This window comes from Myxocyprinus asiaticus, chromosome 31 (assembly GCF_019703515.2).
Source record: "Myxocyprinus asiaticus isolate MX2 ecotype Aquarium Trade chromosome 31, UBuf_Myxa_2, whole genome shotgun sequence".
NCBI classification, from domain to species: Eukaryota; Metazoa; Chordata; class Actinopteri; order Cypriniformes; family Catostomidae; genus Myxocyprinus; species Myxocyprinus asiaticus.
The window spans coordinates 27,780,359-27,805,307 of NC_059374.1; the positions used below are offsets into that span (position 1 = coordinate 27,780,359).

At 37.8% G+C, this 24,949-nt stretch overlaps 1 pseudogene; it reads right to left on the bottom strand.

The window, feature by feature from the left end:
* Positions 1-601: 601 nt before the first annotated feature.
* LOC127422541 (protein moonraker-like) overlaps positions 602-24,949 on the bottom strand; it is a 31,308-nt pseudogene continuing 6,960 nt past the window's right edge.

Genomic DNA, 24,949 nt, shown 5'->3' on the forward strand with positions numbered 1-24,949 from the left:
ATTTCCGTAAGTGCATTTTCCATAATAATTGAACACAAATATTTAATATGTAATTATTACAGCAAATTTTCTGTGTAATAAGTGTTTACCCATGTTACTATGTATGAAAATATGCCTCCCACATATGTTCATCCCCTTTTCTGTCGGTTTAAGACATTGCAATAACTAAACGTTGAGTTGCACATCGGAGATCCTAAATCCTCTGTTCACAAGTTTCTCTACATGAATATTGATAGAGCTGAAGTCTGGAAACACAGTTCTTCAATTCCAGGGAACTGCCTAGGTTGCATTAGTCTACTCCTTTAGGGACTTGGCCTATTTGTACCAGTCAGGAAACCCAATGACAAAACACTTCTGTCTCCGAGCCTTGCATTGAGATTCTGGTAAGCCTGCAAGCCTGACAAGCAAAATAATAGATAACATTGATTATGCCGCCTGGTCGCAGAAAGAAAATGGCTAATTTATCAACTAATCTGAACTTTTGCCTTTAAAAGCAATTTCATCCATGACAGTAAGGAGGACAATATGCCAAGGCCAGGAAGATACTTGAAAGACTATTTAAATCATAATTTGGACACATTTGGGGGTCATTTTTAAAATATTTATTATAAATTAGGTCATCTTTTTAAGTTGTAATAAATACAATGCAGGTTCAACGCAATAAAAACACAATGACACACAAATAAGAACAAGTTAATGCCAAACTGGTGACTGTTTTCCAGCAGAGTCATAGCTTTCATAATATCTCATGGAATAAAGCCTGGAATTTGCTGGCAAAGGCCATTATTTCTGCTATTTCTGCATGGCTTTTTGGCACACTTCACTAATAAGTAGGCTGTTGAACACTTGTTAGAAACCTGTGACTCACATCTGGGAATGTAACAACACAATTGCAGCTAGAAGGACCCATGGTTAAAGAGATGGTTCACCCATAAATGAAAATTCACAATTCACTCATCCTCATGTTCCATACTTGGATGACTTTCTTTCTTCTGTGGAACACAAAAGATGTTTGGTGACTGAGGCTGTCATTCTGCCTTTCATTTTCATTGTATCTTTTTTCCATACAATGAAAGTGAATGGTGACTGAAGTTGTCCGTCCCTAATATACCACTTAAACTTCTCCTTTTTGTGTTCCACGGAAGACATGCATACAAGTTAGAAAAGCCATGAGTGTGAGTAAAAGCTGACAGATGAAATTATGCAAATGATAATTTTGGGGTGAACTATCCCTTTAAGTATTCTCAATGTATTCAGGCCAAGAGAATTAATTAATTAGGGCACTGATACTCTAAAACAGTCATACAATTATTATAATTGAGCCCTTAAAAGACACAGACCCTTATTTTATATGTCTTAATACATAACTATACTCTACCACTTTCTAATGATTATAGCCTTACTTAGTTATGTAAAAGCTGTAGGTGTGCACATTTCTACACACAGTCCTGGTGGAAAAAATGAACTGCATGTTTGTGAAGACTAGCGAACTCAGAGCATGTTCCCGGCGTGCCAGCCTAACATTTAGACTCATCTAGAGGACTGTTTCCCTTTAGGCCCTGACACATAAACTAAACACACACACACTCTAAATACCTTACCTATCCAAACACACAGGGGATCCTGGGAAACACATGGATAGATTAATAAAAATCAAGCTTAAAGATGAAACAAAGCACATGTTTTGGAGTATGTGAGATCGGTCCACAGAGTAACAAACTTTGCATTCTGATGCGGACAGCACTAATGCATCCATTAAAGCTCATGCAGGAGGGAGTAAGTGTGCAATCCCCTAGTGTAAAATATAAATGGAATAGAGTGTACATTTTTACAATCCCATACATTACATTAATATTGTAAAAGTTTAAGGCTGATGGCCAACAGCAACAGCAAATGTCCAGTTATGCATGAGGAAGCTTGTATGGAATATGTCACATTGATGTGGCATTTGTTAGCTGCATGCTAAAAAGCATCTGTTTGTGTTTCAGAGTCAGACCGCCCACAAAGGACTTAAGTCCAAGTATCAGAATTAGACAAAGATAAGCACTGACCAGCAGTTTTTTCAAAGTTCACTATTTCAAGCATGAAAAAGTAAATAATGGGGGAAAAAAACAAATCCCAAAGCAAACATACAAAAATATAAATCTGAATATTACAATATTCTGTTAAAAACATACAAAAAATATATATATTTTGTAAATCTTTTGGGAGGAGTCTCTTTTGGTCAGGGAACTATGACACTGATGTAGTTGGGGACTGGACAGGCTGGAGAAACTCTGAAGTGAAAACAGCCTCTGCATACTCTTCACAAACATCCTGGAACTCTGCCACCACATTAGCCAGAGCCTCCACCATCAACTCGTCAACCAGACTGAAAGAAATTAGGGAAATAGTTACAATCATACAGCACTTGCTTAAACAGTCCATGCCTATTATCTTTTAAGTCATCTACCTTCACTGAGAACTTTATTAGTAACACCTGTACACCTACTTATTCATGCAATTATCTAATCAGCCAATCATGTGGCAGCAGTGCAATGCATAAAGTCATGCATATATGGGTCAGGAGCTTCAGTTAATGTTCACATCAACCATCGAATGGGGGAAAAATGTGATCTCAGTAATTTCGAACGTGGCATGATTGTTGGTGCCAGACTGTCTAGTATGAGTATTTCTGTAACTGCTGATCTCCTGGAATTTTCACACACAACAGTCTCTAGTTTTTACTCAGAATGGTGCCAAAAACAAAAAACATCCAGTGAGCAGCAGTTCTGCTGATGGAAAAACCTTGTTGATGAGAGAAGTCAACAGTGAATGGCCAGAATTGTTCGAGCTGATAGAAACACTATGGTAACTCAGATAACCCCTCTGTACAATTGTAGTGAGCGGAATAGAATTTCAGAATGAACACACTGAATCTTGAGGTGGACCACGTCAGCACTTTATTAGGACCATAGTGTTCCTAATAAAGTGCTGAGTAAGTGTACTATATTCTAGTGTTTTTACATTCGTTTCAGTAGTTCGTAACAGCTCACCTAGGCAAACTTTTAGGAAAAATTCTTACCGGCTGCTAAATACCTTCTTGCTGCCACTGGTCCACATCATCGTTAGATTTGACCTGGAGCTCAACCTACTACTTTGTTTACATTTTTCAGTCAGTATTCAGTATGAACACACCTGCATGCCGTTATTAGCTAGCTGGTGCAAATTTTCCAACATCTGTATGATTGTTCACATAGAGAAATTTTCCAAGACCATGTCATGCAATTTTTTTGTTTTGTTTAATTAGTCAACAAAGAGAAATCAAATCTACTCAAATACTCTCAAGTATTGGATGCAGTTCATTCATGTGCCATCTGCGGTGAAAGTCATTCACAGATCTGCCCAAAGTAAGATATGCCTTTATCACCATTCTTTTGTCTGTATTCTGAACATTAACACTCTTTTTGCAGTAATATCAGTGTAATCATAAATTACAATAAACAGAAACCAGCGCATATTATGGCCGCGTTAGCGTGTTAGCGCATTAGCACCATGAATTCAGAATCTAAACAAGACAAATTAAAAATGTTCTACTGAATATATATGTGGCGAGCAGTGCGTGGCTGAGCGAAGACGGTGTGGAGCGAGGCCGGGATGGACACCTTGGGAAAATTCTCTCTCGTAGCTGTTGCCGATTACGGTGTTAGCGGGCGAGAGATAAAGCCGCAGCCAGAGCCACAGTGGGGAGAGACGGAGAGACGGAGAGAGAGAGACGCACGCAGCCGAGCTGACGTGTGCATTCCGCATTGGGCTGAAAAGCCAACAGAGAAAGACACACACGGAGCTGTGTGTGTGTGGGTCGACAATATTGTGTGCTGAAAAGCAATTTTATTTTGTCACACTGAAAAGTGTTTTTAATAAAAATCTTACGTCTGGATGTTTGCACAGCTCCCGCCTCCTCCTTCAGAGAGTTAAAGAACCTTTGCTACAATATATTACTTTAATTCATCATGTGGTTAAAACAGCTTATTTTAACTTCTATTTCTAGTGTGAATTCTACTCATAGAATGAGGCATAAAGTCATTGATAACACATTTTAATGTCACATTACTTGAAGGTTTTACATGTAGCATCCTCATAATTAAATGCTCCTTTTAATGCCTCCCACAGCGGTGTGACCGGTGTCTGAATGTTCTCAAACAGTATACTGTTGCTCGACTGTTTAGAACTTCCATTTGCCCCTGAATGAAGAACGAAGAAGAATTCTCCTGAAGTATATTGGGGCCTTTATAGAGCGTAACAGTCTGGTTCTGAAATTATTAACGATAACTTATAAACCTTTAAAGGCTGACCTACTGTGAGCTCTGAGGTTGTTAATTGATGGTATATGTTTATGCAAAAGCTATTAGTCAATGTTATTTCAACATTCAATTTTTGGAGGGTTTAAATGCAGAAATGTGAAGCTTATAATTTTATTAAAAGCACTTACATTATTTCTTCTGTAAAACGTATTACGTAAGCTGTAAAGTTGTTTAAATCTGTGTTTTTATGGTCGTTTTAGGGTTAACAGCCTTACGTCGTCATGGCAACAAAGTTGTAAATTTGGATGTAACTTTACACAGAAAAGGTTATTATGGGATTTTATCACACTAAAATCATGTTAACATACATATTGTTTACATTTTGTGGCTATACCTTTGAAAAAGCGAGTATTTTAATGTTTACAGATTGGCCCCATTCACTTTCATTGTAAGTGCCTTACTGATTGAACCCAGATTTTTATTTTTTTTTTTAAAGAAAAGTAGGGACAAGTTGAAAAAATTGTTTCTTTTTTGGTAATCAACATTATGCCATTATGTCGATTAAGCTAAACTTGGATTGAACCTGGAATATTCCTTTAAGGTTGTTGATTTATAGGTACAATCAACAACTTCAAATTAACAGTTTAATAGTTTTCCATTGTTTTTAGTTTAATTATGTAATTTGTCATGTATCTTTGTTTTTTGTCTGATTTTCAAATAATTTTAGCTTCAAATTAAAGTTTGTAACATTGTGGTTCGCCTCTAAGCTATTTTGTTTGGTTAAATGCTTAGAATACCATTGAAGACTTTACAAAATCCCTATGGAAAAAAAAAAAGAATGGAAAAAAAATACTCCTGGAACCAAGACAACTAAAAAAAAGTGGGCACGCACTGTTGCCTTCTATATGTCCTGCCCAAATTTTCCATTTTAGTACAGGAAAGAAAACTAAGAATGAGCTGAAACACACTTGGTGTATTTTATTGGTCTCACAATAAGTGTTAAAAAGAAACATAATTTTTTTATTTGGTCTTCAGTTTAGTGCCATGTAATTAAGAGTTTTCTGTGTCTGAAGGACAGGGATGAGATGAGCATACCCACGATTCTTGGCTCATCTCATCTAATTTCATGGCAGCTCTAAATCTCTCCTTTCAGACAATATTACATTCCCTCTGTGTGATGAGCACAGCTACCCAGAGAGCCCGGTCAGTTCGTGCTCACTCAAGGCCTTTACTGCCTCTAAGGCTCTTATTTCCCACAATGTGCCGCAGACTGACAGGTACCCGCACCCATTCCCAGCAGCAGCACTAATTTGCCATCTTTTCCATTTCTCTAGAATAATAACCATTCAGAGTCTCTGTGGTGCTACACTGACCTCAGCAAAAAAATACCACCAGTTTTTTTTTTTATTATTATTTGTGCAATAACTCATAATGCTCCCAGATTCTTTCTGTGTTTCAAAATTGCAGCAAAAGAAAAAAAATTCACTTTTGTTACACTTTTGATTCCTCACCTTCTCGCTTCCATAAATTATTTTTGCGACAATTCTTCTAACCAAACACATAGCCCATTTCGAGAGGATCAAGTCTGACAAATGAGACCTCAGTTCCGAGATCAGATTTGTTCCTCTTCCATCTGTTGTTAAAAGCATGCTCTCTTTGGACCCATATCAAGGGTTGATAAATATCCACTGCATTGCACCAACTTAAAAATTCTGTTAAGTATGCTAATGGCAGGGTGGGCGTGCAGGAGTGCTAGCCAAACAACAAAGATGTTTATTTGCACAGAGCAAGCTCCACATTAGCACCCATCAAAAAACTAGATAATATTTATGTTTAAAATGGCATCATGTGTGAGGATCATTATAGCCTCAAGGTTGTAAACAATAGCAACTCCCACTTGCTGTGTCACTGTGGGGTTTATGACTAATCTGCTGTTGCTCTGGGTGCAAACTGAAGAGAAGTGGGTTTATTGTTTATACATGCAGGGATGTGTTGTTAGCTCAAATAGACTCATAATGAAAATATGTTAGGAAATTATAGATATCAGTGCTGATTAAGTAAGAGCTAATTAAGCAGTTGCAGGCTGAGCACAGCCATGCTAATATTCAGTACAACAGCACAATTGCGAATATGATATTGCTACAAGTTAATATTAAAGGGATAGTTCACCCTAAAATGAAAATTCCCCCATCATTTACTCACCCTCATTCCATACCAGATGTGTAGGACTTTCTTTCCTCTGCAGAACACAAACAAGAATTTTAGAAGAATATCTCAGCTCTGCAGGTCCATACAATGCAAGTGAATGGTGACCAGAACTTTGAAGCTCCAAAATCACATAAAGGCCACACAAAAGTTCAAAACGACTCCAGTGGTTAAGTCCATATATTCAGAAGCGATATGATTGGTGTGGGTGAGAAACAGATTAATATTTAAGTCCTTTTTATTAACCATAAAACTCCACTTTCACATTCTTTCACATTTTGAAAGTGAAAGTCCTTTTTATTAACCATAAAACTCCACTTTCACTTTCAAAATGTGAAAGAATGTGAAAGTGAAAGTGGAGATTTATTGTTAAAAAAAAGGACTTAAATATTAATCTGTTTTTCAACCACACCAATCATATCGCTTCTGAATATATGGACTTAACCACTGGAGTTTTATGGATTATTTTATGTGGCCTTTGGAGCTTCAAAGATCTGATCACCATTCACTTGCATTGTAAGGGCCAACAAAGCCGAGTATTCTTCTAAAAATCTTTATGTTCTGCAAAAGAAAGTCATACACATCTGGGATGGCATGAGGGTGAGTAAATGATGAGGGATTTTCATTTTTGTATGAACTATCCCTTTAATAATAACTGTTATATAATTCAGGTTAGATGCCATGTCAATCTGGTCTCAGAATGAGAGAGCACAGCTGTTCACAGAAAACACAAACTGATGTTGCCTCCTTGTCTTTCCGATAAGACTACCACAGTTTAGTGATCGCATTTTTAAGAATTAAGAAATCTCCAACCTGTCCGCTATGACCCAGGGATTGAAGCTCCCCTCAGCCTCATGCGAGACAATCCGCAGGAATGCATCATGGTCCTCTCTGTACTTATGGATGCTCCTCTGCATGCTGGGTGGCACACTCACGAAAACTCCTCTTGTCCTCTCCACTCTGACTGGGAATAAATGATTGGGTCATTTAAAGGCATCTCTTCCAGTACTGATGTGTCTGACACAACCCTGTAAATGTAGTCATAATAGTTAAATATATACTGTATATATATATATCCGTGAACAATTGCTGAAACTGTTACAACAACAAAAAATTTAGTTTATTCATAGTTTTATTTTGTTATAACATATCTAATGTGTACAATTGCACTTTACACTGTGTATATGGTTGTGTGACAATAAAAGTGATTTAATTTGATTTAATGCCTACAGCAATGGCACTGCCATTTAAGCAGTACTTGTTATAAGAATAAAACAATGTGTCTTTTTTAACATTTATATCCACCTTTTTCCTGAACGCAGAAGTTTTCGCCCGATTAAATTTCCGGTCTTCAGTGTTTTCACCTGCATCAGCATTTATTCTTAGCGGGTAAAGTATTACATTTGTAGAAAATGTGAATCTATAGAGCATATACTACACAAGATGACTGTTTTCTTTCTTTTTTTTTGACAGTGCCTCACCTGAGTTGAAGACATGAAGTGATGGTCTGAGGTACGTTGATATCATTAACTACTTTGAGTTGTTATGACAGTCAATAACTGCACAAGTTGAGCATGAAATTCATTTTTACTCCAAATTACACTTAAATGGTTGTTGATCTCTGTCTGGATCGCTCATTTCAGAGGCAATTAGAATCATCATGGCGCTGTCCAGTGGTTGCTCAGGAAAACTGGATAGTTTAATCTGATAACAGCAGCCCAATCAACAGAAAATACACTCACTGAGCACTTTATTAGGAACACCTGTACACCTACTTATTCATGTGATTATCTAATCAGCCAATCGTGTGGTAGCAGTGCAATGCATAAAATCAGTTAATGTTCACATCAATCATCAGAATGGGGAAAAATGTGACCTCAGTGATTTCAACCGTGGCATGATTGTTGGTGCCAGACAGGCTGGTTTGAGTATTTCTGTAACTGCTGATCTCCTGGGATTTTCACGCACAACAGTCTCTATAGTTTACTCAGAATGGTGCCAAAAACAAAAAAAGATCCAGTGAGCGGGAGTTCTGCGGACTTAAATGCCTTGTTGATGAGAGAGGTCAACGGAGAATGGCTAGAATGGTTCGAGCTGACGGAAAGGCTACGGTAACTCAGATAACCACTCTGTACAATTGTAGTGAGCAGAATAGCATCTCAGAATGCACAACACGTCGAACCTTGAGGCGGATGGGCTACAACAGCAGAAGACCACATCGGGTTCCACTTCTGTCAGCCAAGAACAGAAAGCTGAGGCTGCAGTGGGCACAGGCTCACCGAAACTGGACAGTTGAAGACTGGAAAAAACGTAGTCTGGTCTAATGAATCTTGATTTCTGCTGAGGCACACAGATGGTCAGAATTTGCCGGCAACAGCATAAAGCCATGGACCCAACCTGCCTTGTTTCAACAGTTCAGGCTGGTGGCGATGGTGTGATGTTGTGCGGAATGTTTTCTTGGCACACTCTGGGCCTGTTTATACCAATCAATCATCACTTGAATCCTCAATTTTTCCATCTTCTAATGGCTACTTTCAGGATGATAATGCCATGTGACAAAGCAAAAGTCCTCTTAAACTGGTTTCATGAACATGACAATGAGTTCACTGTTCTTCAGTGCCCTTTCCAGTCACTGGACCTGAATCCAATAGAACACCTTTGGGATGTGGTAGAATGGGAGATTCGCAGCATGAATATGCAGCTGACAAATCTACAGAAAATGTGTGACACAATCATGTCAACATGGACCATAATCACAAAGGAATGTTTCCAACATCTTGTGGAATTCATGCCACCAAGAATTGAGGTTTTTCTGAGCGCAAAGGGAAGCCCTACCTAGTATTACTATAGTGTTCCTAATAAAGTGCTCAGTGAGTGTATATCTTAGATGTTACGGCAATATTCATAATAGCTTGTTAATGAAAAAAAAACAACATAATGCTGATGAAATATGGTAGAAACAGAATTTCATTTGCAATTCTTCAGTCCATTTCAACTTGCTGTTAAGGAAATTAATGACAGCACTGATCCAAACACAATCACAACAATTAATACATCTTAGACTGTCGTCTTTTAAGTGGTGTTAAATCTGGAGTCAAAAGCTCTTAACAACTCAGACTCTTTCCCTCACACGGTTCCAAGGGAGAACAAGCTTCCATGTGGCCTCAGAGTACAGACCAAAGCTGATTTAGACCATGCTGGGTACATACTCAAAGTCCCCTCTGTGAGTTAATCAGCCCCTCAAAAACACCAGCACTCTCCACGCTAATATTTAGCAATGGAAACCCAGTGAAAGCACCAGAGAAGGAAGACCTGACTCCATTCCCTGAACCAGGTCACATCTAATACACAATATTGTACACAAACTCAGCCTAGACACTTAATGTGCAAGACCGCCAATAGCGTGCAGGGGCCATTTATTCTCTAATGGAACATTATGGGGGCTGGCGCTGCTATTGTGCAATCACTTCCCCTTTACCGTTCCCGCAAGGTGCCCTCTTTGTCACGCTAATAGCATACCGCTCCAGCTAACAGCTACCTCAAGCATGCTTGGCACTCTGGAGAAGTGTGGAATTCACTGTGGCCAAAAGAACACCATCAAATTTTTCAAGTGGCTGCACAATGTGAACAAAAAAGAAATTAAGGAGGCAAGAACAGATGGAAAGGACAGTCAAGGTAAATGGTTCAATCTAGGGATTCAAATAAGGAGGTGGTCCCTAATTAATTAAGGTGAAGCAAGAGAGGTCGTACAAGGTGCTAAAAGAAACTGGTGCAGAAGTAGCTGGGATACGTAAAGGTGAGTAGGCACATATACATAGTGAAATAGGCAAAGACTTTCCAGGCTTGTACTGTCAAAACAAGCTCAGCTGAAGACAAATACACGTGCATTCCCTCGGCAAGGCGCAGTGCAGAGCAGAGCCAAAAATAACGTCCAAATTGTTCCTCTCCTGCTTTCAACACCAGCTCCAGCAGTCACAAACAGGAAACACACTGTCGGCGCTCCATATGTGATTTATATGAGAAGACACAGTGCTGTGCTTGGGCTGACTTTTGTTTCCAGTGTGTCTGGGAGATTGCAGGGGGCAAACCAGGAACACAGGATGAGCCAGAAAAGCAGGTGACCACAAGATAGAAGAATCCTTGGTTATGAATCCTTAACAGATTCAGTTATTCTTATTATTGTACAAATGTCCCCCAAAAGACTTTGAGTAGTTTTACTCTACAAAAGCAATCACAACAATCACAAAGCCAAAAAGCAGTAAATATGCCAACACTGAAACTGAGAAAAATTGCTTTTGTTTATGACTGTCCAGCAAAATGTGGATTATAAAATAGTCTCACAGTTTTTTCTGAACATGAGCACAGTTGAGCCAAACCAGACTGTCACATATAAGATCATACTCTAAGTGTATATAATCAGCTCATACTGCGCTGTTTTTACATAGTTTTCTATGTAAACAAGCACTAGACGGACGTCTTTGACCGCAGTGTCGCATCTCTATATTTTTTTTAGCATCTTGATGGAACACCGACACCTACGTTCTGTTCCATTTGTTGCACTGTGTCAAGCTTTTTTTTTTTATGCAAGAACGTGTTCAGTTTGAACAGCCCCCAAGAGACCCAATTTCTGTTGAACTCAAATTCGACAAAATATATCTAGAATATCTAGCTAATGAAATATTTTAGAGTGAAGCATAACTTCGATGTCTTTAAAGATTTTTTTAATTCTAGGTCTGGAAAGTAACATTTTTAAATTCCCTGATATTTCCACATTTTACTTGACCATGGGAGACCTGAATATACAGTATAGTACTGTGCTAAAGTTTTAGGCAATTGTACAAAAAAATTATAATAAGGATACTTTCAAAAATAATGTCATGAATAGCTTTCATTTATCAATTACCTTCATACAAATTGCAGTGTACAGAGAAAAAAAAAAAAAAAAACTAAATCAATATTTGTCGTGAGCATCCTATGTTGTTATAATAGCACCAATTTTCCAAGGTACACAGATCTATGTATTTAGGTCTCAATTGCTTCTGTCTCTTTTTGTAATCCTAGATTGACTCAATGATGTTGAGATTCGGGCTCGGTGGGGGCCATAGAGTCTGTTGCAAGAATCATTGTTCTACTTTTATTCTATTCTATTTGCAAAATGAATGTTTGGGAATCTAAAATTTATATTTCCTATTGGCACACTAAAGCAGAAGATATAAAATATCCATCTTAAGACACTTGTTTTCATGAAACATCTACTGTGCCTAAGACTTTTGCACAGTACCGTAATGGAGAGAGGCAGCTCTAATAAGGATGTGCAAACAGAGATGGCCCAGTCTGGCTGACCACTGCTCAATATTCAGGTGGACAGAGATAAAAAAACAATAAAGATAAAAGGCTCCAAGATGGCTTCGCTTCATCTGGTAAGAGGCCATCATCAGCTGCAAGGTTGCTGCCAGGGGACTTGATTTAACTGAACATGTAGACAGGGAGATTAACCAGACATGGTTAGAGGGAGAAAGAGATGAACAAAAAGAAAGAGTTGGCCATTTGAAATAAAAGGTCAGAGAACAGAGAGTGAAGATCAAACTGAAAGACAGCCTCACTCTGTGCTCCCCCATTGATCTCTTTGAGCTTTGAATGAGCAGTGGGGATCAGACACTTTCTCAGATGTGCTGTCCACCATTTCTACAGAGAATTCCCACACCTCTACGTGCGGTCACAGATCAGCCAGTTTACCAGCTATCATTTTCCAAAGGGTTACGCATTTGTGTTTCTGATATTCCCACACCAGAAAACTCCTGTGCTGGTTTATGGGATGTTTTCAAACAGTGTCTATATTCACGACTTGATAATGCAAAACACTTGCTCATTAAGTTGAAATGTGGGATATGATTTCTTAGGAAAAATGTTGATGTGATTTCTCAAGTATGCTAGATTATACCTGTAGGTGCCATTCACAACTAAACTACATTTTTACATGTGAGAGGTGTTTGCCACTGCAAAACTCACCACCATAATGCTCAGATGTTGTGAGTGGCTACCAGGGCATTACTATGCCGTTGCTAGGGTGTTATGGGTGATTGATAGGGCTTTACGTTATGGCCCAAGTCAAAAGAGCCCACATCCAACTTTCCATGACATTCAGAACCCTAGATATGGCTCAGGTCATTTGTCCAGTGTAAGTCGGTGACATTTTTTTTTTCACTTGTTTTATCATCCATCAGGCAGAAACACCAAGTCCGATTGTCTAGAAAATTAACAGCCTTAACAAGACGATTTTAGGTAATATTCATATCTGTAGAACATGCGGTGTGGGACGAGTTCAACACTGAAGTTGAAAACTTAGGGTTTTGAACAAACCTTTAACACAATGTATGAGCACTAGTAATAGTCTAAAGGCCCAGGTATATTTATTTTTTCTGCGTTCTGGATCGGATTGCGCCCGGCCATATATTTTTCTGACTGCGAACGAATACAAACACGTTCGATGCATGCCTACTACAACTGCTTTGTGATTAGGGCTGGGTATGTCCTGGCACCTTACATTACGTATCGCAATACACATCATGATTCGATATATTGCGATACATCACAATATCATAATTTGACTCAAATTCATCTGGGTGTACACTCACTGAGCACATTTTTAGGAACACTATGGTCCTAATAAAGTTCCTGACGTGGTCTTCTGCTGTTGTAGCCCATCCACCTCAAGGTTCAACGTGTTGTGCATTCTGAGATGCTATTCTGCTCACTACAGTTGTGGTTATAGTGGTTATCTGAGTTACCGTAGCCTTACTGTCAGCTCGAACCAGTCTGGCCATACTTCGTTGACTGCTCTCATCAACAAGGCGTTTCCGTCCACAGAACTGCCGCTCACTGGATGTTTTTTGTTTCTGGCACCATTCTGAGTAAACTCTAGAGACTGTTGAGTGTGAAAATCCCAGGAGATTAGCAGCTACAGAAATACTGAAACCAGCCCATCTGGCACCAACAATCATGCCATGGTAGAAATCACTGAGATCACATTTTTGCACATTTTGATTGTTGATGTGAATATTACCTGAAGCTCCTGACCTGTATCTGCTTTATTTTAAACATTGCACTGCTGCCACACAATTGGTTGATTAGATAATCGCATGAATAAGCAGGTGTTCAGGTGTTTCTAATAAAGTGTTCGGTGAATGTATTTCAGTTATATACTGATGTCTGATGAAGAGCACGTAGCTCAAAACATCACATTTTTGTTTCTTGGTAAGCTCATTAAATTGATTTGTAACAGTGTGCCAACTTTGTTGTTTGTTTACATGATATGAATACACAAATAATTTAATTTAAATATTGATACATGGATCTAAAGTATCGATACAATATCATGAGAAAAAGTATAACGATTTATTTATATTTTACTGTATCGACACAGCACAATTTGTGATACTCTTGTAGTACCGTCAATGGTTGACAATGCGCACAGAGGAGGGCCATGTCCGCGGTTTGAGGAAATCTGGGCCGCGCGGACTGTGCTGATGATGAAATTTGCGCCATGCATACTGTCTGCGAAGAGATCAGCAACAAGGACAACCGGAGTATATTTTGGCCATAATAGTGACTAACTAGACTGTACACCACTAAACTGGCATCAAATAAAGGTATCTGTGCAGAATCCATATGGGAAATTAAGTCTTCCTTCCTAAATGTGAAACATTGATGTGTCAAACAAGAACACTAAAATGGACCGGAATGGAAAATGAGTGGCTGGTGATTTCACTGCTCAGATAGGTCTGTGTGATGCTTTTACCACCACATCAAATGACACTTGACTCCACAACCCAATAACAGAAAAATCTAAATAAATCACAGAGGGGAAAGAGCGAGAAGCTAACACATTTATTGAACTGCATTATAATGCCAAAATGGCCTCAAGAAAAAAACAGACAAAAAGCAAAGCTCCACTGACAGCCCATTGTTTTGCTCACCAAGTCCTTGCTCTATTTGTGAAGCTTTGTATGTTAATGAGTGTGTGTTGTTTACAAGCCAGTGTGAACAGTGTGTAGTCTACGCAGGTAATCAGAGATTAGACAACAAATAATAAGCTTGGTGCACTAATCAACATCAGGGCCCAATATCCGCTCCTCAAATCAACTCGCCAGAGCACTCTCTACACTGACACAAAGCACAGAGACGTTGCCCCCTCTAGCGTCATATTTCATACACAAATAACATTTTACCGGTTTCCCATCATAAATCCTCTGTTCGGCCTTGGCCTTTAGTGGCTGTACTAAAAGAAGAGTTAATTACCATAATGATTTTAATAATTCATTTCCCACAAGTTTTATATTTCTCGCCCACATCCGCTCAATAATCGTCCATTCTGATGTAAATAAACTGCAGAAATGGACGTAAAATGTTCAGATTGAGCAATTAGGATGCTTTAAACTGGCAGTTCAATATATAAAATTGTAACATAAGCAGAGAATTAATGATAGAGATAAGGAATGGCAGAGTCTCATTAAGAGTGAGTTGATGAGTGGATAGACTGTAACTTTCTGATCAAGAGTGGCTTTTAAACTTGCAGCAATCACTCAGGAAATGAGGACTCTAAAGTGACATCATGATCATGTCCTTCAAAATAAATCCTCTACTCACTGACCTACTATGTTATAAGCTGTATGACTTTGATTAAACTACTAAATGGGCAGTATGGTGTAGTAGATATAGATAAAGTGAATACAGATCAGTAATGGTTGTAGGTTTGAGCCCTAGGGAGTACTCTAACTATTGTGCCCTTGAGAAAGACACTAAACCCCAGCCTTCTCCGGCAGTATTGTCTCTGTAATGTGTGTACTATAAGTTGCTTTGCATAAAAGCATCTACTAAATAAGTGGTTCCCAACTGGTTTTGCTGCAGGACTCAAATTGTACAATGAACATCAAGTGGCGACCCAGCAAATTGACTAAATTCATTATATTTTTTACCCGATTTATTTTGCTATTCTTACTATGCACAATTACGTGCTTAGTTGCATTTTACAAATCGTTTTTTTCATTTGCTGTTCATGACCCTATCAAAACAGACCTGCATCCCATTTTTAGTTCACAAACCACCAGTTGAGTAGCACTGTGCTAAATGACGATTTACAAATTAGCCCCATGAAATCCTTAAAATATTTTTTGCTGCTTCTAGAACATCTTGTATGCAAATATATCACATACTAAAGTGGGACTTGTTAGCTAAATATTCCATTGTCAGTTTCTCTTGGATGACTGCCAGTCTAGCTGACATACCCACCATCCTTGCACTCTTATCAGTCACACAGGGTAGCTCACAGGATTTCTACAGAGGGATCTTAATCCTGACCACAGTTACTGCTCATTTTCCAACACAGGCTCAGTAAAAGACTGAAGAATAGTCTTCTGATGCAGTGACATCTGAGAGTCAATGTTTTCTGTCAGCTTTAAGTGACTGGTTGAGGAGAATAAATCCAAACAAAGGTTGCGAACAAAGGCAGTCGAAAGCAACAGTGGCCCACGCAGCCTTGATTCTCAGCAGCCCATAACAGTAACTGTAATGGGATTACTAAAAAATAACAAATAATCCCTCAAATCATTACAGGAAAGTCCTCTTGTTACTGTACCACATAATACCCAACATGGCTCATTACCAGCTCTATGTGTGCGCAGTGCCATAAAACGAGCATCAAAAAGAGAAAAAGGCAGCAAAATTACCTGAAGCCCTTACCCAATGCACTATTATCCTTAAAAATGACTAAAAACATTGATCAGTGATTAAAGCAGTTTTTATTAACTGATATTTTTTAAATATCTGGTATTTCTTTTTCAATACTCTGTTAATAAAAAAAAAAAAAATTATATAAATCAGTTAAGAAAAAATATATATGCATAATATATGTTGATATATTGTATGTGTATGTAGATTTTATGATGCCTTGATATCCTGTATTTGATGTATTAATAGTGGAGTAAACTACATTAAATGGACTACCCCCAAATCTTCAGTCCAACTGTACTGTACTTTACATCAATTACAGCATTACTAAAAATATAGGAATCGGTGAGTACCAGAAAGAAAGTATTGGTGAAGTACTCTAAAAATAATGCACTCCCAAAATAAATTATTTTACAAACTGGCCTGGTCAGCCAAGTGATAAATGGAGGGCAAGAGAGCGAGAGAAACTATAAAAGGCGGCCAGAAAAAAAAATCAGTCACATAAGAGGAAGACCAAAAAAAAAAAAATTAGAGTCAAATAAAAAGCATGTACACTGACCTCATTTTGACTCATGAACCAGTTTTTTCTCAAACTCAAGGGTGAGGCATTAACAATCAATCTTGTGGTTGTGGTGGCAGCCAAGTCTTCTTCTAGGTGGGCCAACTTGTCATACAAAAATTGTTGATTGACTATGTTTACGTGGCGAGATGTGCACAAATACTACTATAAAAGTATTACAGTGTCTTGTCCCTTTAATCTGCAAAGGTTCCAGACTGAAGATACTGCAAAATAAATCTCTTTTTTGACAAAACGCTTCAAGCTGCCAGACAGTATAAAGGCAGAGTCAGTGAAACATGATGCTCACTGACCTCAAACCAGTAAAAAAAATGCCCAAACCTGCAGCAATGTATAACACTGCAGGCAGCAGCTCCAGACAGCCTATTGGCATCCACTACAGAACAAGAAAAGGCTCTCTAAAAGTGACATTGCAAAAACATCTTGTCAGTTATGTACATGATACTTCTAACTCACCATTGGGACTGTAGGTGATTGCACAGAGATATATCCACTAGCCTCGCAGGGCTATCGGCAGTGCTGGGTAGATTACTTTTGAAATGTACAGATTACATGATTTAAATTGTAATCAGTAGCATAATCTGTTATATTATGCTTTTGAGTTAATTTAAACTGATTACTTTTGGATTACTCACTGCATTTTGATGAAAATCTAATCATAAATTGTAAATGTATCACATACTAATGAACTTCTTTAAACATTAAAAAAACATTACATACTGTATATACAGAACCTCTAAATGCTTCTTAAAATATTCCAGGTTCAATACAAGTTAAGCTAAATCGACAGCATTTGTGGCATAATATTGATTACCACAAAAATGTATTTTGACTTGCCCCTCCTTTTCTCCAAAAATTGGCCCCATTTACTTCCATTATCAGTGCCTCACTGTAACCTCGATTTTTTTTTTTTTTTTTTTTTTTTTTTTAAGATAAGGTGGGACGAGTCGAAATTTTTTATTTTTTTTTTGGTAATCGACATTATGCCACAAATGCTGTCAATTGAGCTGAATTTGTATTGAACCCGGAACATTCCTTTAAGATTTTTTTTTTAAGATATAATTTTTGTGAAAGATAAATAAAACATTGTATTGCTCAGTTATTTCTGTATATGTTTTCAATTTATGTAGTGCTACCAGGCTAGAACTATCACGCATATTTCAGGCTCTGGCTCAGACCACTCTTTTGAAATTTAGGAGAAGAATCAGTCAGTTACACACTAGTTATTGCTGTTTGTTGACTGGTAATGTAATCAATAATGTTATCATGTAATTCATTAAAATAATAACTGTAATCTGGTTATTTACATACAATTTTATATAATCCGATTACAATTTAGTAGTCTGATTACATAATCCTGACTGTAAATTAAACTTGTTTCCTGGCAAACTGATAAAAAAACATGTTTACTGTGACTTTTGAAAGCTAACATTAGCCAACTTTTGCATTTTTCTAAGCAATATGCATAAGACCAGTTCATAAACCTGAGGTTGAGACTACATGCAGCTATGTACATAATTCAAACATAACTACATATGCTACAGCACATGCTATTAGTATACAGTACATATGCTTCTGCAGTGCACACACTATACTCCCTTCTAAGTAGGGCTGGGTATTGATACAGATTTCCCAATTCGATCTGATTCTGATTCACACACTCTCGGTTCGATTCGATAGCGATTCATATGGGTTTATTTCAGTTATAATATTCCTTATAATATTAAAGAAACTCTCTCCCAGCTAATGCTGCTAATTATACAGAGGAGGACCTTCTAACTAGGTACATTACGACAATATTAATTTTACTATATTTAGTTTTTCATCAATTTGGTAACATTTTAGCTTTTTAAAAATGAACAAATACATGTAATCAATCAATAATTTCATATTATATTCCATATATTATTTTTTGCTACATGTTTATTGTTTAATTGCATCATTTGTATTATTTCCAGGTATTTACATTGAACGTGCTAAAACTGGTACTGTCCCTTTAAGGAAACTGTCATTTCTGTAAAAAGTGTCAGTAAATGTGCGCATGTTAACGAAAGAGACTCGAATGGCATTATCTCATCTGTGCTATGTATGATTAGAAATAAATGTTTATTTTTTGTTGTTTTTGATCAAGAACTGACTGTAAAGAACAGAGCAAGTATTAAAAGAGACTTTATTCAATGAAAAATGGGTTGCATGGATCTCATCTTTGGACACACATTACATGGAACAACTTTTACTCTCAACACGCAGTGAAAGGATCTCACTGCTGAATACTCCACCACTAAACTACACAATCACTGGTTGGTGAAATCTGAACATTTACCAGCCAGTTGCTAAACATATACATTTTAGTCACATAGCGTGAAATTTGGTTGCAAATACGAGTGATTTCCTCTCATTGTAGAGGGTTGCTGTATAGAGTAAAAGATCAATCTTGGGATTTAAGAATCGATATCGAGATCGCTCAAAAGAAGATTGTGATACATCTGAAAAAGCTATATTTTTACCCACCCCTCCTTCTTAGCACTTTAAAAAGAACTGAAATTTACTCTTTAGTGTTTCACTGTGTCCTATTGTTTAGTTTTATAGCCAATATATAATATAGCCAATTTTGAATGTTACTGTACCCTTATAATGAACCATTGTGTTGTCCCTTTGTATAAAAGCATTTGCTCAATGTATAATCGTAAATGTACAGTATGTAAATGTAAGATTATTTTTAGTAAGGCACAATATGGCAGACAGAATGCACTCAAGAAAAGGTTGTTAATATTGCTGTAGGATCAGTGTAAATCCATGAGATTAGACATGAGGTGTGCTTTCAAGTCTGTAGACAATGTACTCTTGCACTGAGAGGGAGAAATGGATTGAGAGGAAGAGATGGAGAGAGAGAAATTGGAGGCTGCAAGTTTACGCAGCGTTCATAGAGTGCTGAAGGACCTCACTGTGAGCTGAGGCTAAGAAGTCAGAAGTATTTTAATCTTCTAATGTATCTATTGATCCTGTTCCACTAAATTTCCCATCCAGCCTCTCTTGCCTTAGACAACTCTCAAGCCCTAAAGACTATCCCTTCTTATTCTTTTATTTCCCTCATTAATTTACTGAGCAACAGCTTCTGCCAAAACTTTGGGCAGAAAGAAGCCATTCTCCTGCTCTCTCTTGGCAGAACTACACAAGGAGGAAGAGGAGAGCCTGTTTTTGTGCCAGCAGATACTTTGGGATTTATTTGATTTTCTTGTGGCTGTAATTGTAAAATCCCTAACCAGACAAACATTACAGTGTGTTGTTCCCATGCAAGTCAACTGGAAACAGATTAAACGGTGAAATGCCCAAATGTCTCTTAGCATATATGCAGTCACAAATCAGCGCTGACATCCACATACCCTGTCTCCACTGGCTTTTGCAGGAGGATGTTGCCCGTGCTGGGTGCATTTAAGACCGGCTTTGTAAGTCTGATTGGCTGAGGAGAGGTTGGTCTAGAGCTAGCGATATTCCTCTGAGTATCTGCAACAAACAAGATGTTTTACACTGCTTCCATCTGTTGGACATTTTTGTCATAGCAGCGACATGAAATGCAGAGCACATATTTTTCTGAGAGAAGGTGAGACTGACCTCCCGTCACACTGAAAGGACAACTGATAACTACTTTGTCAGGTTTCCTGTGTTCTGTGAATTGGCAACAACTGTGAATGATCTGTCTGGGTCCTGTGGCTCACCTGTGCCTTTTTCCCAGATGAGAGGGTCTGAGTATAAGATCACGGCAAAGCGCCGGCGCACTTCCTCCTTGTCTCTCTGGGTAACAAAATACAGCTTTGCGATTCAGCTGATTAAAGGGATAGTTCACGCAAAAATGAAAAATCTCTCATCATTTACTCACCCTCACGCCTTCTCGGATGTGTTTGACTTGCTTCTGCTGAACACAAATGTAGATGTTTAGGAGAATATCTCCATACAATGCAAGTGAATGGTGATCAGATCTTTCAAGCTTCAAAAATCACATAAAGGCAGTATAAAAGTAATCCATATGACTCCAGTGGTTAAATCTACAGTATGTCTTCAGAAGCAAAATAACAGATGAGTGAGAAACTGATCAATATTTAAGTCCTTTTTTTTACTAATTCTCCACTTTCACTTTCACATTCTTAAAGTGAAAGTGGAGATTTATAGTAAAAATGGATTGAAATATTGATCTGTTTCTCACCAAAAGTGACCACTGGGGTCGTATATTAAACCACTGGAGTCGTATGGATTACTGTTATGCTGCCTTTATGTGACTTTTGGAGTTTGAAAGGTCTGGTCACCATTCGCTTGCATTGTATGGACCTACAGAACTGAGATATTCTTCTAAAAATCTTCATGTTCTGCAGAAGAAAGAAAGTCATGCACATCTGGGATGGCATGAAAGGGAGTCATTTTGGGGGGGAACAATCCCTATAAATATTTCTTATATCAAAAGATCTTATTCCTTTTTTGTTGAATGCCAGACTTTCAAAAACCTGTGTTTGTGTGTATTTTTGAGGAAATAAAGTCAAAATAAAAGTAAACCTGCTCATTTGTGGTGATCAGCAAAGATTAAAGGTGATGTTATACACTTACTGCAGCAATACATGGAAAGCATCTAGGTCAATCCATGTTATTATACTGTGACACCATACCAAAAACACACAAATCTTATTATCTATGCCTTTAACCCTTACAAACTGACCTCCATCTCCTCCATTCTCAGCAGCATGCTCTCTAGTGTGGGGCCCTGCAGCAGCCGCTAAGCATCGGTCTCAGCCACCTGCTGCCTCTCAGCTGTCCACAGAGCACGAGCCGCGTCCTCCGGAAGATCTTCCAGAAGAGCCTCGCTTAGCAAGTCTGCACTGGCTCCAGGCTGCACACAGCACATACCGTGATATCCATGATTTGCTTTAATTTAAAGCCATTGCTTAGAGAAGTTAAAATGGTAAAAATAGTCCTTCTCACATTTTCATTTTGGATGAACCTTTGTTAATATTAATTTAAAAACATCAGAGATGATCCAGGAATTTGAGAGTGAGAGAAAGTGCGAGTTTCTCACCTTATCTGTAACCTCCAGCTGTTATCTGAGAGAGTCATTGCCTGCTCCAATCACCTGCTATAAATGAGACAAAGAATGAAAGAGAGAATGTCTCTTCATATCCATGCTAACATTCACAAACAGAACAGGTGTTCACAGCATGGCCAAAGGGCTATTTGAATATTATAAACAGTCTAATGGTGCCCTCCCTGGACTATAATCGATTTTACCTCCAGCTGATATTAACAAAAGTGTTAGCTAGTATCAAGACTAAACATCCATTATTTAGGTGCATGTACAGATTTGTGTGTCTACCAGTGCCTGATCTAACAAAGGTTGAATTCTCTCTTCAGCGGCCTGTTCAGCTTTCCCAACCCATTGTGTCGGAGAGCGCATCGTCCAGAGTTTGTTAATGCGATCTGCCTCCTCTTTACGAAGACCATTCAGTTATCTCAGTCTCTCTGCAGTCACCCAGTCCAGCCAGGCTTGCCTATTGCACACACACAAACACCTATTAAAATCGGTCTTGCAGTACTGCCGTTTTCTTACACACAATAACAGGGGAAATGTCTTCAGTAGTGAATATCTTATTTTAAATGTGATAACGGAGGATCATAGTGCTAATCATTTAGTTAGAAAAAGAGGCCTTTTAGAATGAGTTGAGATTTAGTCAGGGGACAGATTAAATTCAAACTAATTTTGAAAGCACAATTATTTTTTGACAAACTGAGGACAGGCACCCTAAGGCTCTATATTGGTCTTCCAGTTCATTTGAAAGGTACGATTTTGTAATATTACCAAAACCCTACCCCTACTCAGGTTAAATATCTACTATAATCAAACTGTTTAGATTTACTGGATTATTACATGAAACAGATCAATCTGATGATTTATACAAATATGGATTTTGTATATCATACAAAGATCCACCCTTTAGAGCACTTGTCCTAATAATGACAAAGGTCTTTATTTAACTTTCCTCATCTACACTTTTTAAAATAACAATCTGTATGCATAACAAAAATAAGAGCACGATTATAGATAGAACAATACATTTGTTCAATGAGGTTGTATATGTTAACCAAAGGCTTACTGCATATTATACTACATATACTAATGCATTTAGAAGTTGTATACTTTAACATTAATAATGCATAATGAACTAAAACAAACTTACCTTGAACAGTTTATTTATAGGCAAGGCAAGTTTATTTATTTATATAGCACATTTCATACACAATGGCAGTTCAAAGTGCTTTACATATACATTTGAAAGAAAATACAAGATACATAAAAACAATTAAGAACATGAAATAAGAATAAAAAGTAATAAAATAAATGTGATTTTTTTTTTAATGATTAAAATGAAGAAAAAGAATATTAAGTTGTTAACACCATCCATAACTGTTGTTAAACTTCCCTGATCAAACAGAGGATAACCAAAAATGTTTACACACACATTGAGAAAAAGTTATATAAAAATAGAATAAAAAGAATAAAATAGAATAATTAAAGTGAAAGAAAGACAAAAGCAAAATGATTCAGTGAAATCAATAAGTGCAGCATAATGCTCAGTCAGAAAATGCAGAGCTAAACAGATGTGTTTTCAGTCTGGATTTAAATGTGGCTACTGTTGGGGCACATCTAACCTCTTCTGGAAGCTGGTTCCAGCTGCAGGTAGCATAATAGCTAAATGCTGTCTCATCTTGTTTTGAGTGAACCCTCTGTATGTCTAACTGACTTGATCCTAATGATCTGAGAGGTCTGTTAGGTTTATATTCAACAAGCATATCTGAAATGTATTTAGGTCCTAGGCTATTGAGCGATTTATAAATGAGTAATAGTATTTTAAAATCAATTCTAAATGTAACTGGAAGCCAGTGTAAAGACTTAAGGACTGGAGTAATATGCTCAGAAATGTTTGGTTCGGGTGAGAATCCTGGCAGCGGCATTCTGAATGAGCTGCAGGTGTCTAATGGTCTTTTTGGGAAGGCCGGTTAGGAGTCCATTGCAGTATTCTACCCTACTGGTGATGAATGCATGAACAAGTTTCTCTAAGTCTTGACTGGATACAAAACATCTAATCTGGTTTTATTTTTTTAGATGACAGTAGGCTGATTTAGTTATTGCTTTGATGTGACTACTGAAACTAAGGTCTGACTCCAAAATGACACCAAGATTTCTTACTTGAGTTTTTGTCTTTAGGCCCTTGGAGTCAAGGTATGTATTCACCTTTGGAATTTCGCCTTTGTTGCCAAATACAATGACCTCTGTCTTGTCATTGTATAACTGAAGGATGTTTTGGCACATCCAACTGTTAATTTCATCAGTGCACTGGCACAGAGAGTCTATGGTGCTGTAGTCATTTGGCGATAGGGCTAGATAGATCTGGGTATCGTCTGCAGAGCTATGGTATGCAATTTGGTTCTTTTTCATAATTTGGCCTAGTGGGAGCATATACAGGTTGAACAGGAGCGGTGCAAGAATTGTGCCTTGTGGCACTCTGCACGTCATGGATGTCCACTCAGATTCATAGTTCCCTATGTTCACATAGTAACCCCTACCTTTTAGATATGACCTGAACCAGCTGAGGACCGTCCAAGAGTGCCCTACCCAGTTGTCCAATTTGTCTAGGAGAATGTTGTGGTCAACAGTGTCAAAAGCAGCACTGAGATCTAATAATACCAGCACTGATGTTTTGTATGAATCAGTATTTAGCCGAATATAATTTAGGATCTTTATGAGCGCCATCTCTGTACTATGATGCGGTCGGAAACCAGATTGTAAATTGTCCAAGTAGCCATTATAAACTAATATTAACCAAGATTAAAAGAATAGTTCACACAAAAATGAAAATTCTCTCATAATTTACTCACCCTCATGCATTCTAAGATGTGTATGACTTTCTTTCTTCTGCAGAACACAAACAAAGATTTTTAGAAGAATATTTCAGCTCTGTAGGTCCATACAATGCAAGAAAATGGTGACAGAAAATGTGAAGCACCGAAAAGCAGATAAAGGTAGCACAAAAGTAATCCATAAGACTCCAGTGGTTTAATCAATGTCTCCTGAAGTGATCCAATCGATTTTGGGTGAGAACAGACCAAAATGTAACTC